Below are 12223 nucleotides of genomic sequence, written 5' to 3' on the forward strand. Positions count from 1 at the left end.
GGTGCAGTGAGAGTAATATGGAAAAAGATGATCTGCTGTGGCAACCCTTAACGGGAGCAGCTGAAAGAAGAAGAAGATGCAGTGAGAGTAACAATGCTAAAGCAGTTATGGTATTTGGAATACTTTAGCTATTCCCTGGACCATTATATTGCTGCAGGTTAATTACAATCAGATGCATTACACTAATAAACAATATGCAGTTAGTTTCAGTGTATTTATAAAGCCGCGTCAGGAATGTGGATCTAAGAAAGAAAGTGTAACCACACAGGAACAGTAGCACTGCTTTGACGCTGGAACAGTAGTCTGCAAAACCGAGCAGAGAAATTGCGTACGCCAGGGTATGATTTACCGTGGAAATGTGCGTGGCTTTACGCAAAGTTTAGGTTTTATACATCGCGATTTGAGCGTGGAAACGTTCGTACGCAACATTTCTGTGCGTACGCATAGTTTATACATGAGGCCCCTGGTGAGCAGATAAAGGGTAATGAACACCACAATTACGACTAACTCCAAGACTATGTCCTGATGCTTAGGCTTTAATTACATTTATTTTGAGTGGATTGCTCTTTGTTTGGCTTCTCCTATCAAACAAGTCTTCAATTGGTAATCTTAGGCTCCTCACAACACACCTGAATGAATCAAGACGATGTAGTAACTCGTTCTCCATGTCAAAATCAAAATCCAGTAACATCAGCTGTCTAATCTGAACTCATTTTCAGGGCAGCCTAAAGAAGATGTCTCTTTAAGAAATGTACCTGCTGTATGCCCCTGTACAGTCAAATGGGAAACCCTGTATATTTGTTTTTCCATTTATGTGACTGATTTGGTTTAACTCATCTCATTAGCTCTTCAGCTGTAAACTGCCAATGAATTGTAAGATAACAATTACACGTGTTCATTTAGAATTTAGGCTAGCTCCCACCATTGCTCTACTCAGACAGTAAGATAGATATTGTTTACTTGCCTACCTAATTTGAAACTCTGCTTTAGAGAAAGTAAATCTTGGAAAAAGGGTAGAAAAGGCCTGTCAATATGCGACAAACTGTAAAGCATGATTGCACATCTTAAAACCCACTTACTAGAAAGCTCTTTGACACTTCAAGTGAGTATAATATTAAGCTGTCATCTTTAAATGTCTGTACAGTTAGACTCTTAAGTCCAAAGGCAAGGTTTTATTGCAATATCACTTCAGTGGCCATAGTCAGTTCCTTTCATTTATCATTTTGCAACACTCTTGTTCTAATAGAAGTTGCACTCAGCAACTCTCCCTTAGTCAGTCTAAACAGACAAATCTGAAATCATTGACCATTTAAACATCAAGAGAGATTTGAAGCCAAGATTCTGGAGCTGTGAGGAAGCAGTGCTAAATTCTGCACCATCAAGTGTCCACCTAGAGAACACTTCTTTATATGTTATATAGTCTTAGTCTTGAATATGTTTTTTACCATCCACTTTAATTTTTATAGACTTGCTACGATTCTTCATTACCAAATGCATTTACTCTTAAATTAATCACCAAAGTTGTTTTGACTATATTAAACAAGAAGCTAGTTTAAGGTATGATGAAATACAGTATTTAACTAAATATGCATATAGCTTGTTCTGTTATTTTCACCTTTGCAGCTCCAGACCTTTCAATTGTCATCATGTGTGTCATTGCTAGCTCATATATTGTTAGTTTCCAAGGCATTTGCATGTTACTTTTTATCTTTAAGTTTGATTTTTTCTTCTGTGTTAATTTTAAGCTTTGCTCATTCTATCTACACAATGATTTTCTAAACTAAATTATCCATTCCATTGTCACAGGAAGTTAGAACCAACTATCACATCACACACGCACATAAACGTTTTATGGGGCATTGAAAGTCTGGTGGCACGCTTCATGAAACTGGCTTCTCTGGAAAAAAATTAACAAGGATGCATCAGGGAGAAAAATGAAGTTTCAATCAGTTGAATTGAAGTCTTCAAACAGCAGCACTAATCATTGTGCCACTCACTTTGCTCACTTCTAACTATGCAAGTATTCATTCCATGCTTACCTCAACATTCCCTTTGATCACTTCTTTCATACTCTGTATAATTCATTCTGACACTATCTACATCTCAAAGGCACTTGAAAAATAAAATCAGCGCCATATATATGTAGGCACAGCCACAAGGAGGCTCTGTAAGCACATTAAACTATTCTCACAAAATGCTGAAAAATGAAAGAATGTATTGTAATTTAAAATAGATGACCTGAAGATTATAAATGAGTTATCAGATAACAGATTGGTCAGTTAATCAATATTTAACTCTTATTATTTTGTAGTTTGCTAGTGAAAATGCTTTTCAAAATATTACAAAGAGGAAAAGTACCATGCAGAAGATAACTGAGCAAAATCAAGAGGACAGTGCACAAATAATGAAGGTTATTGTAATCATCACACAGTTATTACTTGATTTTCCCCTTTAAGCATCACTAAACAAGTCACACAATTTATGAACTGTTGCAGTCCAGTCCCAATTTCTGACATAACAATACTGTCTGAACCATAAAATGAATCCATCAAGGCAATCTAACCGACACAAGTTTTGCTCATTCCTTGCATTTTACTTACTGACTTTGTTTTTAATGAAAATGACTGGGCACAAATTTTGTTTTTTTTAACTATATTAGTGAATAAGGTAAACATTACTTAATTTGGATAATAATTGTCATTGAATGAAAGAGCACTAAAGGACTGAATATGCATCCATTTTCTAAATGTGAATGTTCATTGCAAATTTATTGCAAGTCTGAGTCCTAGTAGAATTAGTAGAAACCAACATGAAATCAGTACTGGCACATCTTAGGCTGCACTCAAGCAAACCTTTCAGAAAAAAGTATGTGAGCACAGGAAAAACAAACCAAAACTATAAAAACACTGTAAGACATCAATGATGCTTGTGTTGTCAATAACTACCTGAAATTAGATTATTTTCTCCTCCGTTTTCTTTCTTTTTTTTAAAAATTTTTTTAATTTTATTGTAATCATTCCATACAAATAGATCAGTTTTTACAAAAAATAGGATTGAAAATAAATCGACCCCCACCCCTGAGAAAGAGAGCATGGCCAATGGGGTAAACCTTAAAGCTTGTAAACATACCTAAATTGATTAGTTTAATAAGGGCAATAGAGATGAATGGAGAGAGAAAGAAATGCGGAGATGTCTTGAGAGAATTGCTTCCTCAGTGCTTTAAGAGCTTATTCTAAAATATTATTGATTAGATCCTGCCAGGTTTTGAAAAAGTTCTGTACAGATCCTCTAACTGAGAATTTGATTTTTTCCTGTTTCAAATAGTATAAAACATCGGTTTCCCACTGACTTAAAAGAGGAGAAATAGGATTCTTCCAGTTTAGCAAAATAAATCTGCGTCTCAAAAGTGTATTGAATGCAATCACAGTTTGTTTGTCCTTCTCCACTTTAAACCCATCTAGAAGAACACCAAACACAGCTGTTAATAGGTTAGGAGGGATTGTGACACAAAGGCTGTCTGAGAGGCACTTAAAAATTTTGGTCCAAAATGATGTTAATTTGGTACAGGCCCAAAACATGTGACCCAGTGTGACTGGGACTTGATTGCAGCGTTCGCAGGTTGGATCTTGCCCTGGAAACATTTTGGACAGTTTTTAGCAATACAGATATGCTTAATATATAATTTTGAACTGAATAACTGTATGCTTTGCACATATAGAGGTCGAGTGAATTCTCTGTATTGCTACTTTCCACTCCTTTTCTGATATATTGATTAAGAGATCTTTTTTCCATTGTCCTCTTGGATCTTTGAAAGGGAGGGACTGTAAAATAATTTTATATATTGCAGAGATGGTATCTAAGTCCTCAAAATTGAGCAATATTTTTTCCGGCATGGAGAAGGGTGCAAGATGAGGAAAATTGGGCAGGTTCTGTTTAACAAAGTTCCTAATTTGACGATAGTGAAAGAAATGTGTAGCTGGAAAGTTAAATTTGGAATGTAATTGTTCATAGGATGCAAAGATGTTGTTTATATAAAGATCTCTAAGCAATTTAATCCCAAATCTTTTCCAGATATTAAAAACTGCATATGTTTGCAAGGGTTGAAAGGGGGGTTCTTGCAGAGGTGCCACAGATAAAAGATTCTCCATCTTAAAATGCTTTCTACATTGGTTCTATGTTCTGAGTGAATGAAGCACAATTGGGCTATTAGTATATTGGCGATAACTTGCATTTATTGGAGTGCAGAGCAGGGAGTATATAGAAGTACTACATGATTTTGCTTCTATTGCGAGCCAAGCCTGTGTATGTTCATTTTTTTGTGTCCAGGTTTTTATGGCTTGTATGTTTGCTGCCCAGTAATAAAACTGAAAATTAGGTAAAGCCATGCCACCTTCTGCCTGAGGTCTTTGTAGGGTCGCTCTTCAGATACGTGGGTGTTTTGAGTTCCAAATAAATGAGGTTATTGATGAATCTAATTGCTTAAAAATGATTTACTGATGTATATTGGAATGTTTTGAAATATAAAAAAGAAGCTTAGGAAGAATATTCATCTTAACAACGTTAATTCTTCCGGCTAGAGTGAGATGAAGGGTTGACCATCTATGTATGTCTTGCTTAATTTTTTCCATACAGACGGCAAAATTTTGTTGATAAAGAGCTTTGTGTTTACTTGTGATATTCACCCCTAGGTATTTAAACTGATCTGCAATGATAAAAGGTAGGGTGTCCAATCTAATATTATATGCTTGAGAATTCAATGGAAAGAGTATACTTTTATTCAGATTAATTCTGAGACCAGAGATCTTTTGAAATTCTGTTAAGTGCTGTTAAGACTGCAGGTACATAATTTTGTGGGTCTGATATATACAGTACCATATCATCTACATATAGAGAATTTTTTTGCTCCAGTCCTTCTCTGATAATCCTCTTTGTCTGATAAGCATTTTGACAGTGAACCGCCAGTGGTTCAATGGCGATTGCAAATAGCAGTGGTGACAAGAGGCATCCCTGTCTGGTACCACATTCTAGTTTTAAGTAGTCTGAACAAATGTTGTTAATACAAACTGAAGCTTCTGGATTGGTATACAGTAGTTTGATCCATGCACAAATGTTCGGGCTAAACCCAAATTTCTCTAATGTAGTGAAAAGGTATTTCCATTCAATCATGTCAAATGCTTTTTCTGCATCCAAAGATAATAATATTTCTGAGGTGTTTGACTTTGCTGGTGAGTATATTACATTAACCAGGCGTTGAAGATTGGAAGATAAGTGTCAACCCTTGATAAATCCAGTTTGATCTTGTGATATTACCGAAGGCAGCACTTTCTTCATCCTTCTAGCTATGATTTTTGAGAGTATCTTAACATCATTATTCTGTAGTGAAATTGGTCTGTATGATGCACATTGTAATAAGTCCTTATTTTGTTTTATGAAAGACGGTGATTAATGCTTGGCGAAAAGTTTGAGCAGTGGCGGCTCATAACTAAAATTAGTGGGGGTGCTGCTCCAGAAAATTTTTAGCCTTTGTTTTAAAATTGAGTAAAAGGAAACAAACATGTATAAAAAGACAATTTATTCAGAAACCGAAAAAAAAATGAATCAAATAGAATAGCTGGAAGCAGGATAATAATATAATTCTACACTTTATCACATTCAAGAATATGGTACACGGTTTTTAAGCACAACACACGCGGAGTAAAAAAAAAAACACTACCTTCCACCAGCACGCCAGGGTCGGCACTGCGGGAGCGACAGTGCTCTCTCTCCCTCGCAGCCTTGCATGCAGCTTCCTATGTACGCATGCGCACAACAGCCAAACACCACACCGCTGGAACTGTGAAGCACGCAGTTCATACAAAGACTTTTGTATCTTTTTCATAAACTGGGGGATGGCTACTGACATTAAGCTTAAGGATTATATATTGTACAAGTATAAAGAAAGAATTAAAGAAAAAATGACTCATTATATTAAATGTTATCGATAATATCAAGTGGAAATAGGGGGTGCTGCAGTTCCGCAGTGCCTATACGTGAGCCGCCACTGAGTTTGAGGTAGAATTTGATTGTCTCTAGCTTCTGTAAATGTTGGTAATAGGAGGGGAGCTAGCTGAACGGAGAATCTATACTAATAAAAGGCAAAGCCCTCACTCAATGACTCACTGACTGACTGACTCACTCATCACTAATTCTCCAACTTCCCGTGTAGGTAGAAGGCTGAAATTTGGCAGGCTCATTCCTTACAGCTTACTTACAAAAGTTAGGCAGGTTTCATTTCAAAATTCTACGTGTAATGGTCATAACTGGAACCTGTTTTTTGTCCATATACTCTAATGGAGGAGGCGGAGTCACGTATCGCCTCATCACGTATTATGCCTCCTACGTAATCACGTGAACTGAAAACAAGGAAGAGATTTACAGCACGAGTCAAACGCGGGAACGAAGGTAAATGACGTTAATTGTTGAGTGTCTTTTAATACTGTGTAATTGTTGAGTGTCTTTTAATACTGTGTAAGCATACATATTAACACATGTGCAATTAAACGTGTGCATTTACGGGGTGATTTCTCAGGCTTAAAGCTCAAAGTGATCACTCGAGTGAAGGCAGCTTCACAAAAAAAACAGATCCTTAACAAACTGTTATTGGTATATTTTCCCTCAATTTTAAAAGGTTTTCTTTTCTTCTTAATAAAAATTTAAAAGCGGTACTTTACCGGTGCGAACCGCGGGGATTTGTGCGACTGACGCATACAGACATATTCATGAGTGCAGGTACTTCGGAAAGAAAGCACCGTGTAAACCTAAAGTTTAAATTAAGTTCATAGACCTACAAAAGGTTGCCATTGATTTCAGGCAAGATTGCTTTTCTCCTGTACAACTATACGTTGCATTCTCAAGAGTGTGCTTGCTCAGCTTGGTCATATTACAACCGGAGTGCTGAACTGTGGTATACAAACAGAACTATAACAATCGTAATAAATGAACAAAAAAACAGTGGACAACCCGTGGATTAAATAAAAAGGCTCCTTCCTTGGTGAAGCAAGGAAAAAGGAAGACCTTATATGGCGTTCCTTTATAAAACAGCGGAAAAGCTGTGTTAAGGCTGCTTCACAAAAAAACAGATCCTTAACAAATTGTTATTGGGATATTTTCCCTCAATTTAAAAAGCTTTTCTTCTTAATAAAAATTTAAAAGCAGTACTTCGCGGGGATTTAGATATAGATATATATATATACTGTATATATATATATATATATATATATATATATATATATATATATATATATATATATATATATATATATATATATATAGATCTATATATATATATATATATATAGATCTATATATATATATATATATATATATATATATATATAGATAGATAGATATATAGATAGATATAGATATATATATATATATATGTATATAGAGATATAGATATATATATATATATATATATGTATGTATGTCTATATATATATATGTAAGCTTATAAGTACTGCCTTACTTCTCTTTAAGAAAGGAAGATGTAATGATACTTGATTTAAACGATTCCATGTCTTGGTGGGTCTGCGTAGCTTATTGTCAATATCTTTACACCTGTTTTTAAGACTTATTGACTGAAACAGGCTTTCACGAAAAAAGTTAGGGCTTTGCTACAGGATACACCCTCCACAAGTTAAGGAAGTAAAAATAAAAGTATAAAAGGGCGGAGTGGTGGCTCTGAGGCTAAGGATCTGCGCTGGTATCCCGAAGGTTGCCGGTTCGAATCCCCGTCACTGCCAAAAAGAAATCCTACTCTGCTGGGCCCTTGAGCAAGGCCCTTAACCTGTAATTGCTCCAGGGGCGCTGTACAATGTCTGACCCCAAGGGGTATGCGAAAAAACTAACAAACACTGTTGTAAGTCGCTCTGGATAAGAGCGTCTGCTAAATGATGTAAATATTTCTGTTTTATTTAAACCTTTTAAGTTCGTATGCATAGCCCCATTTAACTGTTTTAGTTTTTTTTTTCTTTCTTCAGTAATATTTAATCTCCTTAAAGAAAAAGAACATATGCATTTTACTTTTTTTGTATCTCTTTAGTAATATTTTAGTGTAAAAGGATAACCAGTATTTAAACCTTTCATGTTACTTTATAAATTTATTTTACACAATGTTGAAAAATTAATAAGAAAGCTAAATATTTTGGCAGCTGCTGCTTTAATTTTCAATGAAATGAAAAAAGCTCTCCAAGAGAAAACGTCAATGAAGAAGAAACAGTTTGCACTATCTAAAAAGGAGAAACCCTCATTTATAAAGGTTTGCTGCAGATGACTTAACTGAAAATAAATTAATAGTTCCTATGTGTATAATACATATTTATCTATTTGACTTATGCCTTTATTCCAGCAACTTGCAACATCTGAGGTACAATTTGTTACATTACCTTTGTTTTTTGCAGCACAGGCAGGTGAAGTAACTTCCTCAGGGTCACACAGTGGTGTCAGTACCAGGATTTGAACTGACAAGCTCCGGGTTTGCTGAAATATTACTGAAGAAAGAAAAAAAATTAAAACGGGCAAATAGGGCTATGCATACAGATGTCCATCCATCCATTATCTAACCCGCTATATCCTAAATACAGGAGCCAATCCCTGCCAACACAGGGCACAAGGCAGGAAACAAACCCCGGGCAAGGTGCCAGCCCACCGCAGGGCGCACACACCCACACACCAGGGACAATTTAGAATCGCCAATGCACCTAACCTGCATGTCTTTGGACTGTGAGAGGAAACCGGAGTACCCGGAGGAAACCTAGACAGACACGGGGAGAACATTCAAACTCCACGCAGGGAAGCGAACCCGGGTCTCCTACCTGGCACCTTTCACTGCGCCACCATGCCACCCGCATACAAACTTAAAAGGTTTAGATAAAACAGAAATATATACCTTTATTTTTATTTCCTTAACTTGTGGAGGGTGTATCCTGTAGCAAAGCCCTAAGTTTTTTCATGAAAGCCCCTTTCAGTCAATAAGCCTTAAAAACAGGTGTAAAGCTAAACTTGCAGCACCACTATTCAATTACACTTGCCTAACGCCTCTCCTAAGGGGACATACTGTGGGATCTAGGCATCAGTCAAAGCACCAATCACAGGCCCGATTAGAAAGCGGGAAGCTGTGATTTGTCGTCACACTCCCATGTAACAATCACAGCCCGTGTTACAACGCCCTATGTATGTATGTATATATGTATATATGAAGAGGATGGATGGATGGATGGATGGATGGATGTATATGTGTGTGTTTATGTATATGTGTATATGTATGTGTATATATATGTTGATATGTGTATATATATATGTATATATATGTTGATATGTGTATATATATATATATGTATATATATGTATATGTAGATATGTGTATATATGTATATGTATATATATGTTTACATAACCTCTTTAACACACTACTTCTCCGCTGCGAAGCACAGGTATTTTGATATATATATATATATATATGTGAATGTATGTATGTATGTATATATGTATGTCTATTTTTATATATATATATATATATATATATATATATATATATATATATATATATATATATATATATATATATATACATACATATATATGTGCATATGTATATATATATATATATATATGTATATATATATGTAGATATGTATATATTTATATGCATATATATATGTACATATGTATATATATATATGTAGATGTGTAAATTTGTATATGTATATTTATGTACATGTGGATGTGTATATGTATGTATATACAGTATATGTATATGTAGATATGTGCATATGTAGATATGTATATATATATGTATATGTATTTATATGTTTACATAACCTCTTTAACACACTACTTCTCTGCTGTGAAGCGCGGGTATGTTGCTAGTTTCTTATAAAATTCTGCAGGGTAGCCATCAGGGCCTGCTGCTTTCCCGCCTTGAAGTGACTTTATAGCATCTAGTAATTCTGATAGCGCCAGAGGTTTATCCAGTTCCTCTGCACTAAAAGTATCTGTTTGTGGTATCTGTAATGTATCCAGAAATGCATTAGACTGTGTGTTGTCTTCTTTAAACTCAGTAGAATATAAGGATTTATAGTAGTCTCTAAATATGTGCATTATATTTTTATGGTCAATGATTTCATCTTCGTTCATTTTGGTGATTACTGGGATTGCATTGCGAATTTCTTGCTTGTGGATTTGTTGAGCTAAAAGCTTATTAGCTTTCTCTCCGTGTTCATAGTAATAATGTCTTGATTTATAAATTAGTTGTTCAGTTTCTTTAGTTGTCAAGAGGTTGAGTTCTGAATGCAGAGCCTGCCTTTTCCTATGCAGAGCCTTGCTTGGACACCTGGCATGTTCTTCATCTATTCTAGTAATTTCGCTTCTTAGCTCTGATACTTTCTTGGTTTCTAATTTATTCCTGTGGGAAAGATATGAAATAATCGGTCCTCTTAAGAAGGCCTTTAGAGTTTCCCAGAGTATTCCTGCAGAAACCTCTGAGGATGTATTTGTCTCTAGGAAGAAACTGATTTGTTTGGATATAAATTCTGTACAGTTCTCGTCTGCTAATAGAAGCGGGTTAAGACGCCATTTGCGAGGTGAGTGTTTGGGGCATAATGACTTTAGCTCCAAGATCAGAGGTGCTTGGTTGGAAATAACAATAGCGTCGTACTTGCAAGATTTAATCGTAGACAAGAAATTATTATCTATAAAGAAATAGTCAATTCTTGAGTAGCAATGATGTACTGGTGAGTAGAACGAATATGTTCTTGAGTTTGGGTTTAGAAACCTCCAGGGGTCTGATAAGTTATGGTCAGTTACAAACTGTGTTATCGTCTTTGCAGTGTTAGATGTCATCCCCCGTGTGACAGGAGTCCTATCTAAGAGTGGATTTAAAACACAATTAAAGTCCCCAGCCATTATAATTTTATGAGTGTTCACATTGGGAATGGACGGAAATACATTTTGCATGAATTCCTTATCATCGACATTAGGTACATAAACATTTATCAGAATCATCTTACAGTTAAACAAGTCTCCCATGACAATCACATATCTCCCTTCAGGATCAGATACTACATCTGATGCTACAAATGAGACTGTTCTATATATGAGAATTCCCACACCTCTAGTTTTCTTTGTAAAGCTGGAATGGAACATTTGGCCAGTCCAGTCTTTTTGCAGCCAGAACTGATCCTTGCTTAGTAAGTGGGTCTCCTGTAAAAATACTGTTTTAGCGTTTAAACCTGTTCGGTGAGAGAATACTTTCTTTCTCTTTAATTCTTGATTCAGGCCTTTAACATTCCAGCTCACAAAGTTAACTGTCCCATCATGGAGACATTGATTCTGAATTTTTGATGCCATTTTATAGTCTTAACTGGAAGTGAGACAGCTTTTCTAAGCTTATTTTATTCATTTAAGAGATATAAGAAACAAGGAGAAATACAAACCTGAATTTAGATTACCAATTACCCATCCATCCATTAGCACTATATAACAGGCCAGTTTCACTGAGGTTAGAATCAAGTTGAAATAGATCACCAACCCATTGTGGGACACCTGCACACAGACAGACATACACGCTAAATGTAGTGTGGCCTACTTCTAAATTACTTGGAAGCAAAAAGTAAGTACCAAGAGAGAAAGAACCTCTACAGACAAACCCTCTCCAGAAGGTGGAGATAAATATCTAGAATATTCATTACTGTAAAAAGTGTACACCTGCCATAGTGATAAGAGTCAAGTGTTAATACATATGATCAGGACAGAACAACTTCACTTTAATTTGTCTGAAACTTATAACGATATAAGATAAGATTTTAAAACCCACTTAATCAATTTTAAGTAATTGGGGGTCTCAGTCAAACTAACCAGCATGTCTTTAAGGATGGAGAAGGAAGACTAGAGTGTCTCACATGTAGACACAGGGTGAAATGCCAACTCCACATAATTTGCAAATGCATATGTTAGTCTGATGGGCTACCAACTTTGAAAACCTGGTAGCCCAATTATATATATATATATATATATATATATATATATATATATATATATATATATATATATATATCTATACCTGAAACATTTTACAGCAACTTGATTTGTAAACTGTTCCTTTAGACGAGCACATACAGCTACAGTTTCTACTATAATATAAACATAGCCTCTTGGAAGAGAATATTTTACAAAACAGATGATT

The sequence above is a fragment of the Erpetoichthys calabaricus genome, chromosome 1 (genome assembly GCF_900747795.2).
Source record: "Erpetoichthys calabaricus chromosome 1, fErpCal1.3, whole genome shotgun sequence".
NCBI classification, from domain to species: domain Eukaryota; kingdom Metazoa; phylum Chordata; class Cladistia; order Polypteriformes; family Polypteridae; genus Erpetoichthys; species Erpetoichthys calabaricus.